General features: G+C 56.5%; 2 long non-coding RNA genes across 2 annotated transcripts; one reads left to right on the forward strand and one right to left on the reverse strand.

The window, feature by feature from the left end:
* The first annotated feature begins 481 nt into the window (after positions 1 to 481).
* Positions 482 to 4,461, forward strand: LOC123646349. Its single transcript, XR_006737871.1, has 3 exons — positions 482 to 939; positions 1,608 to 1,749; positions 2,563 to 4,461. It is a non-coding gene; the product is annotated as an uncharacterized LOC123646349 (long non-coding RNA).
* Positions 4,462 to 4,476: 15 nt separating this feature from the next.
* LOC123646352 lies at positions 4,477 to 10,592 on the reverse strand. The gene is made up of 3 exons (XR_006737873.1): positions 10,570 to 10,592; positions 4,979 to 6,573; positions 4,477 to 4,660 (listed from the first exon to the last, which is right to left on the reverse strand). It is a non-coding gene; the product is annotated as an uncharacterized LOC123646352 (long non-coding RNA).
* Between the last annotated feature and the right edge of the window lie 293 nt (positions 10,593 to 10,885).

A 10,885-nucleotide genomic window follows, 5' to 3' on the forward strand; every position in this document is an offset into this window, starting at 1 on the left:
TATTTCATTTTATTTTTAAACAACCCGTCTGCACATGCTGTTTTGTAACCTGCTTCCCCCCACCCCACCCCACTACGTATCTTGGACATCTTTCCAGGCCATTAAATATTCTTCTACCAAGAAACGTCAAGGGCTGCCCAGTAGCCCATAATAAACCACTGTTTATTTAACCAGTCTGTTGACTGCTGGACATTTTGTACCTCATTCCTGACCTTGTTTGAGTCCTGGCTCTGCCACTGAATAGCTGTGTGGTAACTGCAAAGTCACTTCCGCTTTCTGAGCCTCGGTTTGCTTATCTGTCCCTTGAGCGGTCTAATGCCCTGGGGCAGCGGTTCCCAACCTTTTTGGCACCAGGGACCAGTTTCACGGAAGACAGTTTTTCCACGGACAGGGGAGGGGTGAGGGGAGGTGGGAGGCGGAGCTCAGGCGGTGATGCTTGGCCCGGTTCCTAACAGGCCACAGACCAGTACCGGGCCACAGCTTGGGGGTTGGGGACCGCAGCCCTGGGCATTGCTTTGACGCGTAGAACATCCTGAGTTGGTGTATGATGCAGCACTTGGCAGCGCGTCTGGAACACGTCTCCCAAAGTGCTTTTCAATGTGAAACTTCATCAGTTTCTCTGCTGTGCCGCCTTCTGTTGCCCGGGAGTTCCTGGTTCATCCTGGCCACCCCGAAAGATCACGGGGTCTTCCTGTGACTGTCATTCTCAGGGTGCAAGTCTCCTTCCTGCCTCCTGGCGGCAGAATATAGGAGAGTGTGTCCTGGACTCTGGACTGGGAATTAACACCCAGTGGGGACTGCACCAGGATGACCCGGCCAGTTTCTTCCACCACTGAGTGTGGACTTCAGATCAGATCTCTTAGGACAGAGCCTTCGGGAATTCCCATGATGTGAATTTCCTGGGCCGGCAGGAATAGCTGCCCGCCTACTGCTTCCAAGGTGAGTGTGAAGGTCTGCTCAGGTCCCTGGTCACACACTCAGCTATGTGTACCCGCCTTGATGTCCAGAGATGTGACCCTCCTGGACGGTGGCCATGGTCTGGGAGCCTCCCGCAGCCGCCAAGAGCCATTCTTTCCAGGACTGTCCCAGTGTGAAGGGACATGGCTGCGCTAGACTGGCTCAGGGAGCCTCGCTCCCCCAGCCAGGCCTCCCCTCTGTCCAGCCCCTGGTGTGACTCATCACAGCGCCCATTCCTCCTGCAAAGGAAATGCCCAGGCCTACGCCCCTGATTACAAAAGAGGCCTCCCAAGCTGAGAATCTGCTTCCAACAGCTGAAGTGCAGACCCTAAATAACCCCAAGTCGAAAACTCGTGTGCAGGGCCCATGTGCGCATGCACACACACGCACGCTTCCTCGCAGTCCCGCCCACACTCACTCAAGCGGCCCACGCTCACTCGCACATCCTCACACATGTGTGCACGCACGCAGCCACCCTGCGCCTGTGCCACACAGCGGTTAGTCTAGCTCAGCTCATGGCTCTGGTCATGATGCTCGGGGAAGAAAGAGAGAATGTGATTGGAGAGACCCCAGCTGCCACACTGTAGGACTTCTTTTCTAATTATGCCCACCCCCGGGTGGTCAGCTCTCGGGTTTCTCCACCCCTTCAGGGCTGAGGGAGGAGGGGTGCACGCTGCCCACGAGAAAGGAGACAGAGACTTCCACCCCCTGACACCTAATTTATCTCATCGTCTGCACCACGTGCACGCTCTGCGTGAGACGCAGAGATTCCTGACTCCTCTAGACCACGAGGTAAGGACAGCAGGTCAAAGCCCGGGGGGGGGGGCGCGGGGCGGGAAGAGTGGGAAGGGGTCACAGAAGGGAAGACCTAGGGCTCTTTCAGGAAGGACCCCAGAAGGGACATGCGCCTGGAAGTATTGAGAGGATCTCATCGGAAAAGGCTTAGACACCCTCCAAGTCCCAAACCAGTACAGAATCAGTCTAGAAACCTTTAACATTTAACCCAGCAAATGTTTAGTGAGGTTCCACCATGTGCCAGGCACTGTCAGGTGCCACAAGAAGCAGAAAGCCCCTGTGCACCCACCCTCCTCCCCAGGGAAGGGCTGTCACTGCTGCCACCCTCTGGGTGCACATTTCCCGCACTTGCGTTCTGAGACAAGTCTTTCAGCACCGTTCTGCTGCTTCTGGGGGAATATCCATCAGCAGAGGGGCAGGACGCTGGGCCAGGGGTCAGAGGAATCCGTCCCAAGTTCAGCTCAGCCACAGACTAGCTGGATAACCTTGACTAACTCATGGAATTTGTCAATCCTCAGTTTGTTCATCTATTTAAAAAAAAAAAAAGGCTGGGGGATAACTGACACTGTCCTGCCTCCCTGGCAGAGCAGAGGAAAGCATCAGATGACGGTCTCTGGGCTGCGGGGTGGGACTGGGTCAGTGGTGAGTGCAGCATGACTGGGGTTACCCCTCTCCGCCATATGCCACTCACCCTTAAGGGTCACCCCATCTGTTGGGCTCTGCCCCTTAACTAACCGCCCTGGGCTGTTGCACTTTTCTGGTTCTTGTGAATATTATTTTTAATATATGCTTCTCACTGTCTTCCTGCAGCACAGTGGTTTTCAACCTGGGGTGATTTTGTCCCCCAAGGACATGTGACAACATCTGGAGACATTTTACGTTGACACGAATGGAGAGGGTGTTTACCAGCATCCCAGGCTTCTAAACATCCTGCGATGAACAAGATGGCTCCCCACAAAGAAGAATGAGCTGGCCCCAAATGCCATTAGGGCTGAGCTTGAGAAATCTGCTGCAGCAGGTCCGGCTGCTGTCGTCATGATTCTGCTACTAGCATCTTTCCCCACTGCTAACGAGGGAATCCAATCCGTAGCGGGATGGGAGACTAGTTAATCAAACTTGCTAAGACTGGTTCTAAAATAAGAGTAAAGAATCCAGCCCCACGGACTACTCTCATGAGTCAAGGGCATGAGCTTTGTGATCCTGACTTAGGTTTGACTGGGGCTCAGGAACTGCACTGATGACTCAGTAGCTCTTAACAAGGCCAGAGGTGCCGGGGACAGGGATTCTGGGCCTTCGAGAGCCGTGTTCACACACACAGAATAGACCCTTCCCTAGGGCAGCAGTCTGGGCTCTCTGATGCTCCAAGAGCCCTGGTTGAACCCTGGCCCACTCCTGTGGTTTGTGCCTCTTGTATCTGGCCATGGGATCCTGGCGTGGCCTCCACCCCTCAGTGTTCAGTTTCTAGCCACGTCCCGTACTTCCCTCCAGCCCATGATTTGGCTGTGATGCTCCATCTTGTCCCCAGTGCTCCTCCTGGCTGCCACCCTGCAGCCAGGCAGATAGAACAATAGGCCCCCTTTCCTCCCTCTGGGTTTTCTACAGTGTTCTGCACGGGCAAGGGGGTCACACTCGTGACCCCTGGGGAAGCGAAGCTTGACCGTATTTGGTTTGGGAATGCACCATTTCTGTGACGTGCCAACACTTTGTTCTTGGCTCAGGCTTGTTCATTCCGAATTTTTAAGGACTTCTTTGGTTGTGAGTGACAGAAATTGACTCTGGCTGGGCTAAGCAAAACAGGAAACCTATTGGAAAGACCCCAAAGACATCTCAGGCATTCTGGGGCAGAGCTCTGCCAGGCCTCAGGGGTGGACTAAAACCAGGGACAGTGGCACCGTGGAAGCGCAGCAAGGCCTCCCTCCCTTCTTTGCCCTCTGCCTCCTGCTCCTGCCTCCCCATCTGCTTTCTGGGATGTTCAGAACGTGGGGGCGAAAGTGCCCGGTGAAAACAACAGCAGCTGGGTTTACATGTCTTCCATCCAAGGGAGCAACCAGCCTGGGCTAGAACCTCTTGGTCATGATTCAACATTCCTGGGGGGGGAAGGACTTCTTCCTTGTAGGTGTGCAAACAAAATATTAGGTATCCATGGTAGCACTTATGTTGATGGCCAAGAGGGGACATTGAAAGAGAGCTTGTCAAAGGTGCAGAGGAGAGTTCCTGTGTTGGGTAATGAGCTGTGAACGGCTGGGTGAGGGGGGCAGATTGAAATGAAACCAGAGGCACTTGGTAGCGCAAATCCCACTCAGTGCAGCACACTTGTAGGAGACGCTGCTGTAGCTCTGATCAGACTCAGACAGACAGAAAGCGACAGCATCAGGCTGGGCCGTCTAGAACAGCGTCAGGGTCCTTGCAGGCGCCAGGGTGAGGGATGGTGAGCTCTGCCGGGTCAGGACAGCTCAGGAGGAGCCACAGGAGGGAAGTGGTGTTTGAGCTGAGCCTTGAGGGATGAAGGGAACACCTGGGGGGCTCAGCACGTGAAGGACTTACCTGGAGCTCATGAAAAGCCCCCGAGACGTGGGTGACTGCAAGTGCGACATCCGTGGGAGGATTTCTACTTTCCCCTTTTCTCATGGTCCTCTCTCTGTTCAGCCTGTTTTAGTTTCCTAACAAATGACCACAAATTCAGTGGCTGAAACAATATAAATTTATTCTCTCACAGTTCCGAAGTTCAGAAGTCTGAAATGAGTCGTACTGGGCTTAACCTCAGAGGGCAGGACCCGTTTCCTTGCTTTTCCGCCTAGAGGCCGCCCGCTCTCCTTGGCTTGTGCTCCTTCCTCCGGCTGCAAAGCGCGGCGCTCCAACCTCTGCTTCCACTGACCTCCCCTTCTGCCTTTGACCTTCTCGTCTCCTCCTATAAGGACGCTTGTGATCACACTGTGCTCACCTGGATGATGCTCTTCCTGGGACCCCAAGACCTCTCCTGAATCCAGTATTCAAAGGGGGACCTCAGGGGTCTGCAGGACCCTGACTCAGTATTGATGTCCATGCCGATTGCTGGGGCTGTGCCGCTGCAGCTTGTTGAAATTCTTGAATGTCCCCCTGGCAAGACCCATGTCCTCAGTGTTGAGGAAAGACCACCTGGGGGAAGTTAGGGGATCTGGGATCCAGCTGTATCACCAACAGGCGGTGTGACCTTGGGTAACAGTCCTCTTTGGGTCTGTTTCCTTACCTGTGGAGTGAGTGTGCTTGGCCAGGTGAGCTCTGAAGGCTTTGATGGAATGCTGTGGTTCCATCCTCTTGCTCCAAAACAGGTGTATACGTACAGGTGTGTGTGTGTGTGTGTGCACTCGCGTACATGTGTGCGTCGGGGGTGAATCCCCATGTTTCCTTGCCACTGAGCTTCATCTCCAAGTGTGACAAAAAACCTACTACCAAATGAGGGGTCCCCAGCCCAGGGCAAATGTCTGGTGGTCCAGAGATGTGAGGCCTGGAGCTTGTGCTTTGATACCCTGTCTGTGTCCCTTCCCCCTTCAGCCATGGGCCATTCCCAATGGCATAGACTCAGCCCCTCTGCCCGGCCAGAGCCCACCCAAGCCAGCTTTCCCCTCTCAGCTGTGCATAGCTGCTTCGGCTCTGAGCCCCCCACTCCTCGTTGCCATAGACCCTCCGTCTCCCAGCCAAGTCTCAGCTCAACCCCGCCAGACCCCAGCTCAGGAGGCCCCCAGTGAGCACAAGCACTGGGTGTTCCGAGTGTGCAAGCACAGATGTGGGCACGACCAACGTGGTGGTGCTGGCATCTGTCGCAGCTGGAGGGGAAGAGGTTTGAAGGGGAGGAGGCAGCTCCTGCCCTGCCCTGGGGAATGGGTGGGGTGCCCTGGGGTGCTGGCAGAGACGAAACCCTTAGCTCCTACCCTGTTCCCTGAGCGCAGGGCAAGCTCAGTCCTCCTGCCCTCTCCTTCCCGTCAGGAGCCCCCAGCCCCGCAGGACCAGAGGGCGATGTGCTCCGCCTGGGGAGGGGTGGCATGATTATGTCTCTGCCCTGTCAGGGTAGCAGCTCTGTGATCTGCACCCAGAGAGAACGGGCTCCCCAAAGATGAATCCCCCACATCATTTGGGGTGCTGTAAAATGCAGATTCCTGTACTCTAGAATGGGTGGGGAAGGGCATATTTCTGCACTTTTAGCAAGTCCTGCCGCCCCTCAAAATTCTTATGCACACCAAAGTTTGAGAACTTTGGTTAAAGCTAACATATGCTCTAATAAGCTTTCCAGCCCTCTCCCCAAGGACATCCAGATAGGGGCATGTTTCTTTGCAGCTACAATTTGGAATTCTCTAGCCTGTTAGAGTCTCAGGACCTGTTGCCTCCTGCTTCTCTCAGCTCGGGGTGGACCCAGGGGCTGCAGCGCTGCATTCACGTGTCGGCCCTTTCCCTTCCCGATGCTGAGCCCTGCGGGCCAGCCCAGGTGCCAGCTCCAGCTCCGCCAAGAGGAGCTCCCTGGTGCCCTCAATGGAGATGCATCACGCCTTCCTCTGAGATCCCAAAGCACTTGGCAGCTCGTTATTACAGGCCTGGCCTCATTCCTGTGTTCCTTTGAAATTGCCTGTCAGCTGTTCTTCCTCACAGATGACCGCAACCCTCTTTAAGGAAGGATTCCTAACCCTGGGTCCACGGAAGTCTGTGGATGGGCTGCAGAGGGCCAGCAGAGCCCCTGAAATGTATGCAGAACTGTGTTGGGGTGTGCGTGTGTGTGTGTGTGTGTGTGTGTGTTGCATTTTGCTGGGGCAAGTTCATTGTTTTCATCAGATTCCCAAAAGTACCTACAACCTGAAACATAATAAGAGATCCTTTAAGGACAGGGACTTTATCTCAGATATCTTTTTATTCCCTGGGGTACCACCAACTGTGGTGCTTTGCAGAAATGCACGTAAGCATGATGCTCACTGAATTTGCTCTATTGAGGGGTGATGGCCTCCACCCTCTGGATGCCCCACCATGGGAAGTGCCACCTCCACGTGCCAGCACTTTCTCTTTAAAAAATACCCTGTCGTGGCAGGGCGTACTCCCATCACACCTGGGCTTAGTAGTAGCACCTTCTCTTTCCCCAAGGGTTGGGGGGGGATGTGGGGTCGAGAGACCAGAGAGACCATCCCCCACCCCTCAGCAGGCCTTAAATGGAACTGACCTCGGGGCGGAAACAGAGTTTTGCGGGCCTGATAGTTAGCTTTCCCCACTGCATGGGAATGGATGCTATTCTCACCTTGTTTCTAGAAGCTGCTGGATGAATTGGGAAATAACATAGGACAGACAGAAAGATGGGCAGAGAGGGCTGGGGGTGCGGGAGGTGTGTGAAGTCTGTCATGTGGTTTTCCAGATCTGGTCATGTTGTGGGGGTGGGGAGGAAGAGGAAACTTCCGTGACAGACACTGAAGCAGCACGGGCAGGAGGGGGCAGGTGGAGGGAGGGAGCCCCGGTGGGCTGGAGGGGAGGCGGGTGAGGGAGGAATGCACAGCCTTGGAGGCAGGCTGGGCGGGTGGGCGTGTGGCGGGGCTCTGTGCACAGGGAGGACAGGCCCCAGTGGAGGTGGGGGATGCCACTGACCTCCAGGGAGAGGCTCAGGCCCCACACCCCAGGTGTCCTTGAGGCATGGGAGGGAGGTGTGATTCTGGGTACTGCCCAGGAAGCATTAGCAAGACTTCAGCCCCCCACAGCTCACATTTGAGCCTGTGGAAAAATATAGGCAGAAATGGAGGAGAATTCGGCAAATTAAATGAGAGGAAGTATTCTCTTATTAAAAACTGTGTCAGGCTGGGTGAGGTGGCTCACACCTGTAATCCTAGCATTTTGGGAGGCCAAGGGAGGAGGATCACTTGAGGCCAGAAGTTTGAGACCAGCCTGGTCAATATTGAGATCCTGTCTCTATAAAAAAATAAACTTGGGCATGCTGGTGTGCGCCTGTGATCCCAGCTACTTGGGAGGCTGAGGCAGAAGGATCTCTTCAGCCCAAGAGTTTGAGGCTGCAGTGAGCTATGATGACACCACTGCATTCCAGTTTGGGCAGCAGGGTGAGACCCTGTCTCAAACAAAAACACAAAAAACCAAAACCTATGTCACCAGGAGCACAAGCCGTCCTGCTTTGGGGCCCTCTAACACACAAGGGGAGAGAGACACTCTCCTCCTGCAACAGGGTGTGCAGATGTGAATGTAGCGGGAGCTGTGGGCAGCGCCCGTAGGAGCGAGCAGGAGAGAGAGGAGGAGTTAACCCACAGGCACCACGTGGCGATGGCGGACTGGTCTCTGAGCACATGTGAGGTGCCCTGAGGTTTCCAGAAGTTCTTTTTTTTTTTTTTTTTTTTTAGACAGAGTCTTGCTCTGTTGCCCGGGCTAGAGTGCCGTGGCATCAGCCTAGCTCACAACAACCTCAAACTCCTGGCCTCAAGCAATCCTCCTGCCTCAGCCTCCCAAGTAGCTGGGACTACAGGCATGCGCTACCATGCCCAGCTAATTTTTTCTATATATATTTTAGTTGTCCAGATCATTTCTTTCTATTTTTTAGTAGAGACAGGGGTCTCGCTCTTACTCAGGCTGGTCTCGAACTCCTGACCTCGAGTAATCCTCCCACTTCGGCCTCCCAGAGTGCTAGGATTACAGGCGTGAGCCACGGTGCCTGGCCCAGAAGTTCTTGATAAGGCTTGGGGGACACTCTGCAGAGGCCCTGGGCCCTGCACTAGTGACCAGAGGCGAGTGGGAGGGAGACTAGGTAACAGGTGGCAATGGTCACCGGGTCCCTATGCAGCCAGATGTGTAGTGAGTGCTCATGGCTGGAAGTCTGGGGCTAATGCTGAGGCCTCAGGCAGGAACAGGGCTCAAAACAGGAGAGGAGCAAAATTAGGGGGAAACTGAGTCAGCAGAGAGAACCGGGGTTTCTGAGAAGCAGGCAGTGGGGGCAGGGAGGGGAGGTCAGAAGGCCAGGCCAGGGCCATGCTAGGGGAGGCTTGTCCGGTCGGAGGCAGCTGGCGGAGTTGTGCTCCAGAGCAAGCAGAGGGCTTTGTGCTGAGCCCCCTCAGGCCTTGTAGAGGCAGGGCCCCAAGGGCTCCAGGGGTCTCTTCTTGTTCTTAAAGGAGATGATGAATGAAGATTCGTGCTCTGCAGTTTTTGTAGATTTGGTAGATCTGGAGGCGACTCGAGGTGCTTTTAGATTCTTTCAACAATGGAAGGCAGCTGGAGTCAGGCCCTTGAGGGTCGGGTCGCCCGGCATCTGCGGCATCTGCGTCTGCAGTGGCTGGACCAGGTCCCTGGACCAGGTGCCGAGGGAAGGGCACAGCCCAGAGCTCCAATGGGGGCCTGCGGAGCTACCCAAGGACGTGTTTCCAGTTCCCCTCTTGCCTGAAAACATCCCCACACTGTGGAACAGGCTGGGGGTGGCCAATGACCCATGGGGGTGTGAGGGATGCAGCTCATGCTGGGGGTGGGCAGAGCCACCGCCCAGGGACGGAGCCATGTCGGGTTGGCTGACAGTGTCCTCTGTGCCAGGCCCCGAGTCTGGCCCTTCACAATCCTCAGCGGAGCCCGTGTTCCCAGTCACCCTGGGAAGGGGCTGTCTCTTGTTGCAGGTGAGAAAGCCATCGAGTTGCCCACGGTGCTGAGCCAGTGAGCGGCAAAGCCGGCATCCAACCCCAGAGCTCTGCCCCCCCCCTCCCCGGGCCACTGCTGCCCTATCCAGGGAGGGTCCTTTGGCTTGTCGCCTTGTCACTTAGCTGTTGGCCTCCCCTGACTGCACGGCCTCAGTTTCCCCATCTGTGAAAATGGGAGGGGACATGGAAGGGCAGCGGCAACAGGCAGCAGCTTTGGCAAGCCTGGAAACTGGGCTCGATGGTGGGAAGCCCGCAGGGGACAATGTTGAAACCGGTGGGTTCATCCACCCTCTGCCACTCCCTCCAGCCCTGCGGAAGCAAGTCGCCTGCTGCTGCCAGTTTCCCTGGATCCCTCCCTGGCCCTTTTCTCTGGGCCTTACTGGGGTTGGCAGGCCACAAGCCTCCCTCAAGAGTGAGGAATGAAATTCTGACGTGAGCCCACCCTCTCCCGGCCTCCCCGGAACATTTGCATCTTGATGGAGAGGGATTAGCAGCCGGGGGCCTGGGAGAGGCAGAGGAAGGAGTCTCCCTGGCCCAGCTCTTCGCCTCAGGGACAGAAGGTGAGGGTGTCCAGTGTGCCCTGCCAGGGGCCCCTGGCTCCTGCCTGGCCCGTCTCTGCCAGAGAGGGCAGACTGTGGGCCAGGGGCCAGGGCAGGCTAAGTCTCCACTCTCCCCGCCCCAGGGTGGGGTCCCCTTTCCACCCTCTTCTGTGGAGCTTGGATCCTCCCCAGCGCTGGCCCGGGACCCAGGGCCCGCTCCCCTGCTGCCAGCCCGTTTCCCAGCACTGCCTGACCCCAGCCCAGCTGTGAGTGACCGGGAGCCCGCAGGAGCAGGCGGCTGGCGGCTGGGAGGTGGGACCCAGAGTCTGCCCAGCCCCTGCAGGCTGGCTCGAGCGCGGGAGTACGGCAAGCAGGCCCCGGCAGCCTTCTGGAGGAATTTCTGAATTACCTACTGGCTGGAGACCAGAGGCCGGAGCGGGCCTGGGCTGGCCCTGCTGGCTGAGGCCCTGAAGAGCCTTTCTCCTGGCTGGGGGCCCCACCACCACCGCCCTCCTGCCCACGCCCCCTGGGCCGCCTCCAGGAGCCAGTTCCGGCTGGAGGGGCTTAGCCTCCTGCCCTCCCCGCTCCCACAGTGGCGGGGCGGGGGTGGGGAAGAAGCAACAGAGGGCCCCCTTTCCTCCCGACCTTACCTGTGACCCACTGAGGTCAGTGCTGTCCCTCTCTGCTGTCTCCCAGCAGCACACGCTCCGCCTTGGCCGAGCTGCGGGGGGGAGGCCCTGCCAGAGTCTTCATCTTCATCAGGACAATTGCAGGGCGGATTCGGGCCTGGGCGGTGGGAGGAGGACGGCTTGGCTGTTCCAACACCCTCTGATTCTGTTCCCAGACAGGACGGCCCCTCGTGCACAAATGTCCTCACCCCCAGACAGAACCAGCTACATAATTTGTAGGACCATTTGTTAGAAAAAGATCATTAAGACTTTCAAGACCGTGACAACAGAACATGGA

Source organism: Lemur catta, chromosome 1, assembly GCF_020740605.2.
Source record: "Lemur catta isolate mLemCat1 chromosome 1, mLemCat1.pri, whole genome shotgun sequence".
Taxonomy (NCBI): Eukaryota; Metazoa; Chordata; class Mammalia; order Primates; family Lemuridae; genus Lemur; species Lemur catta.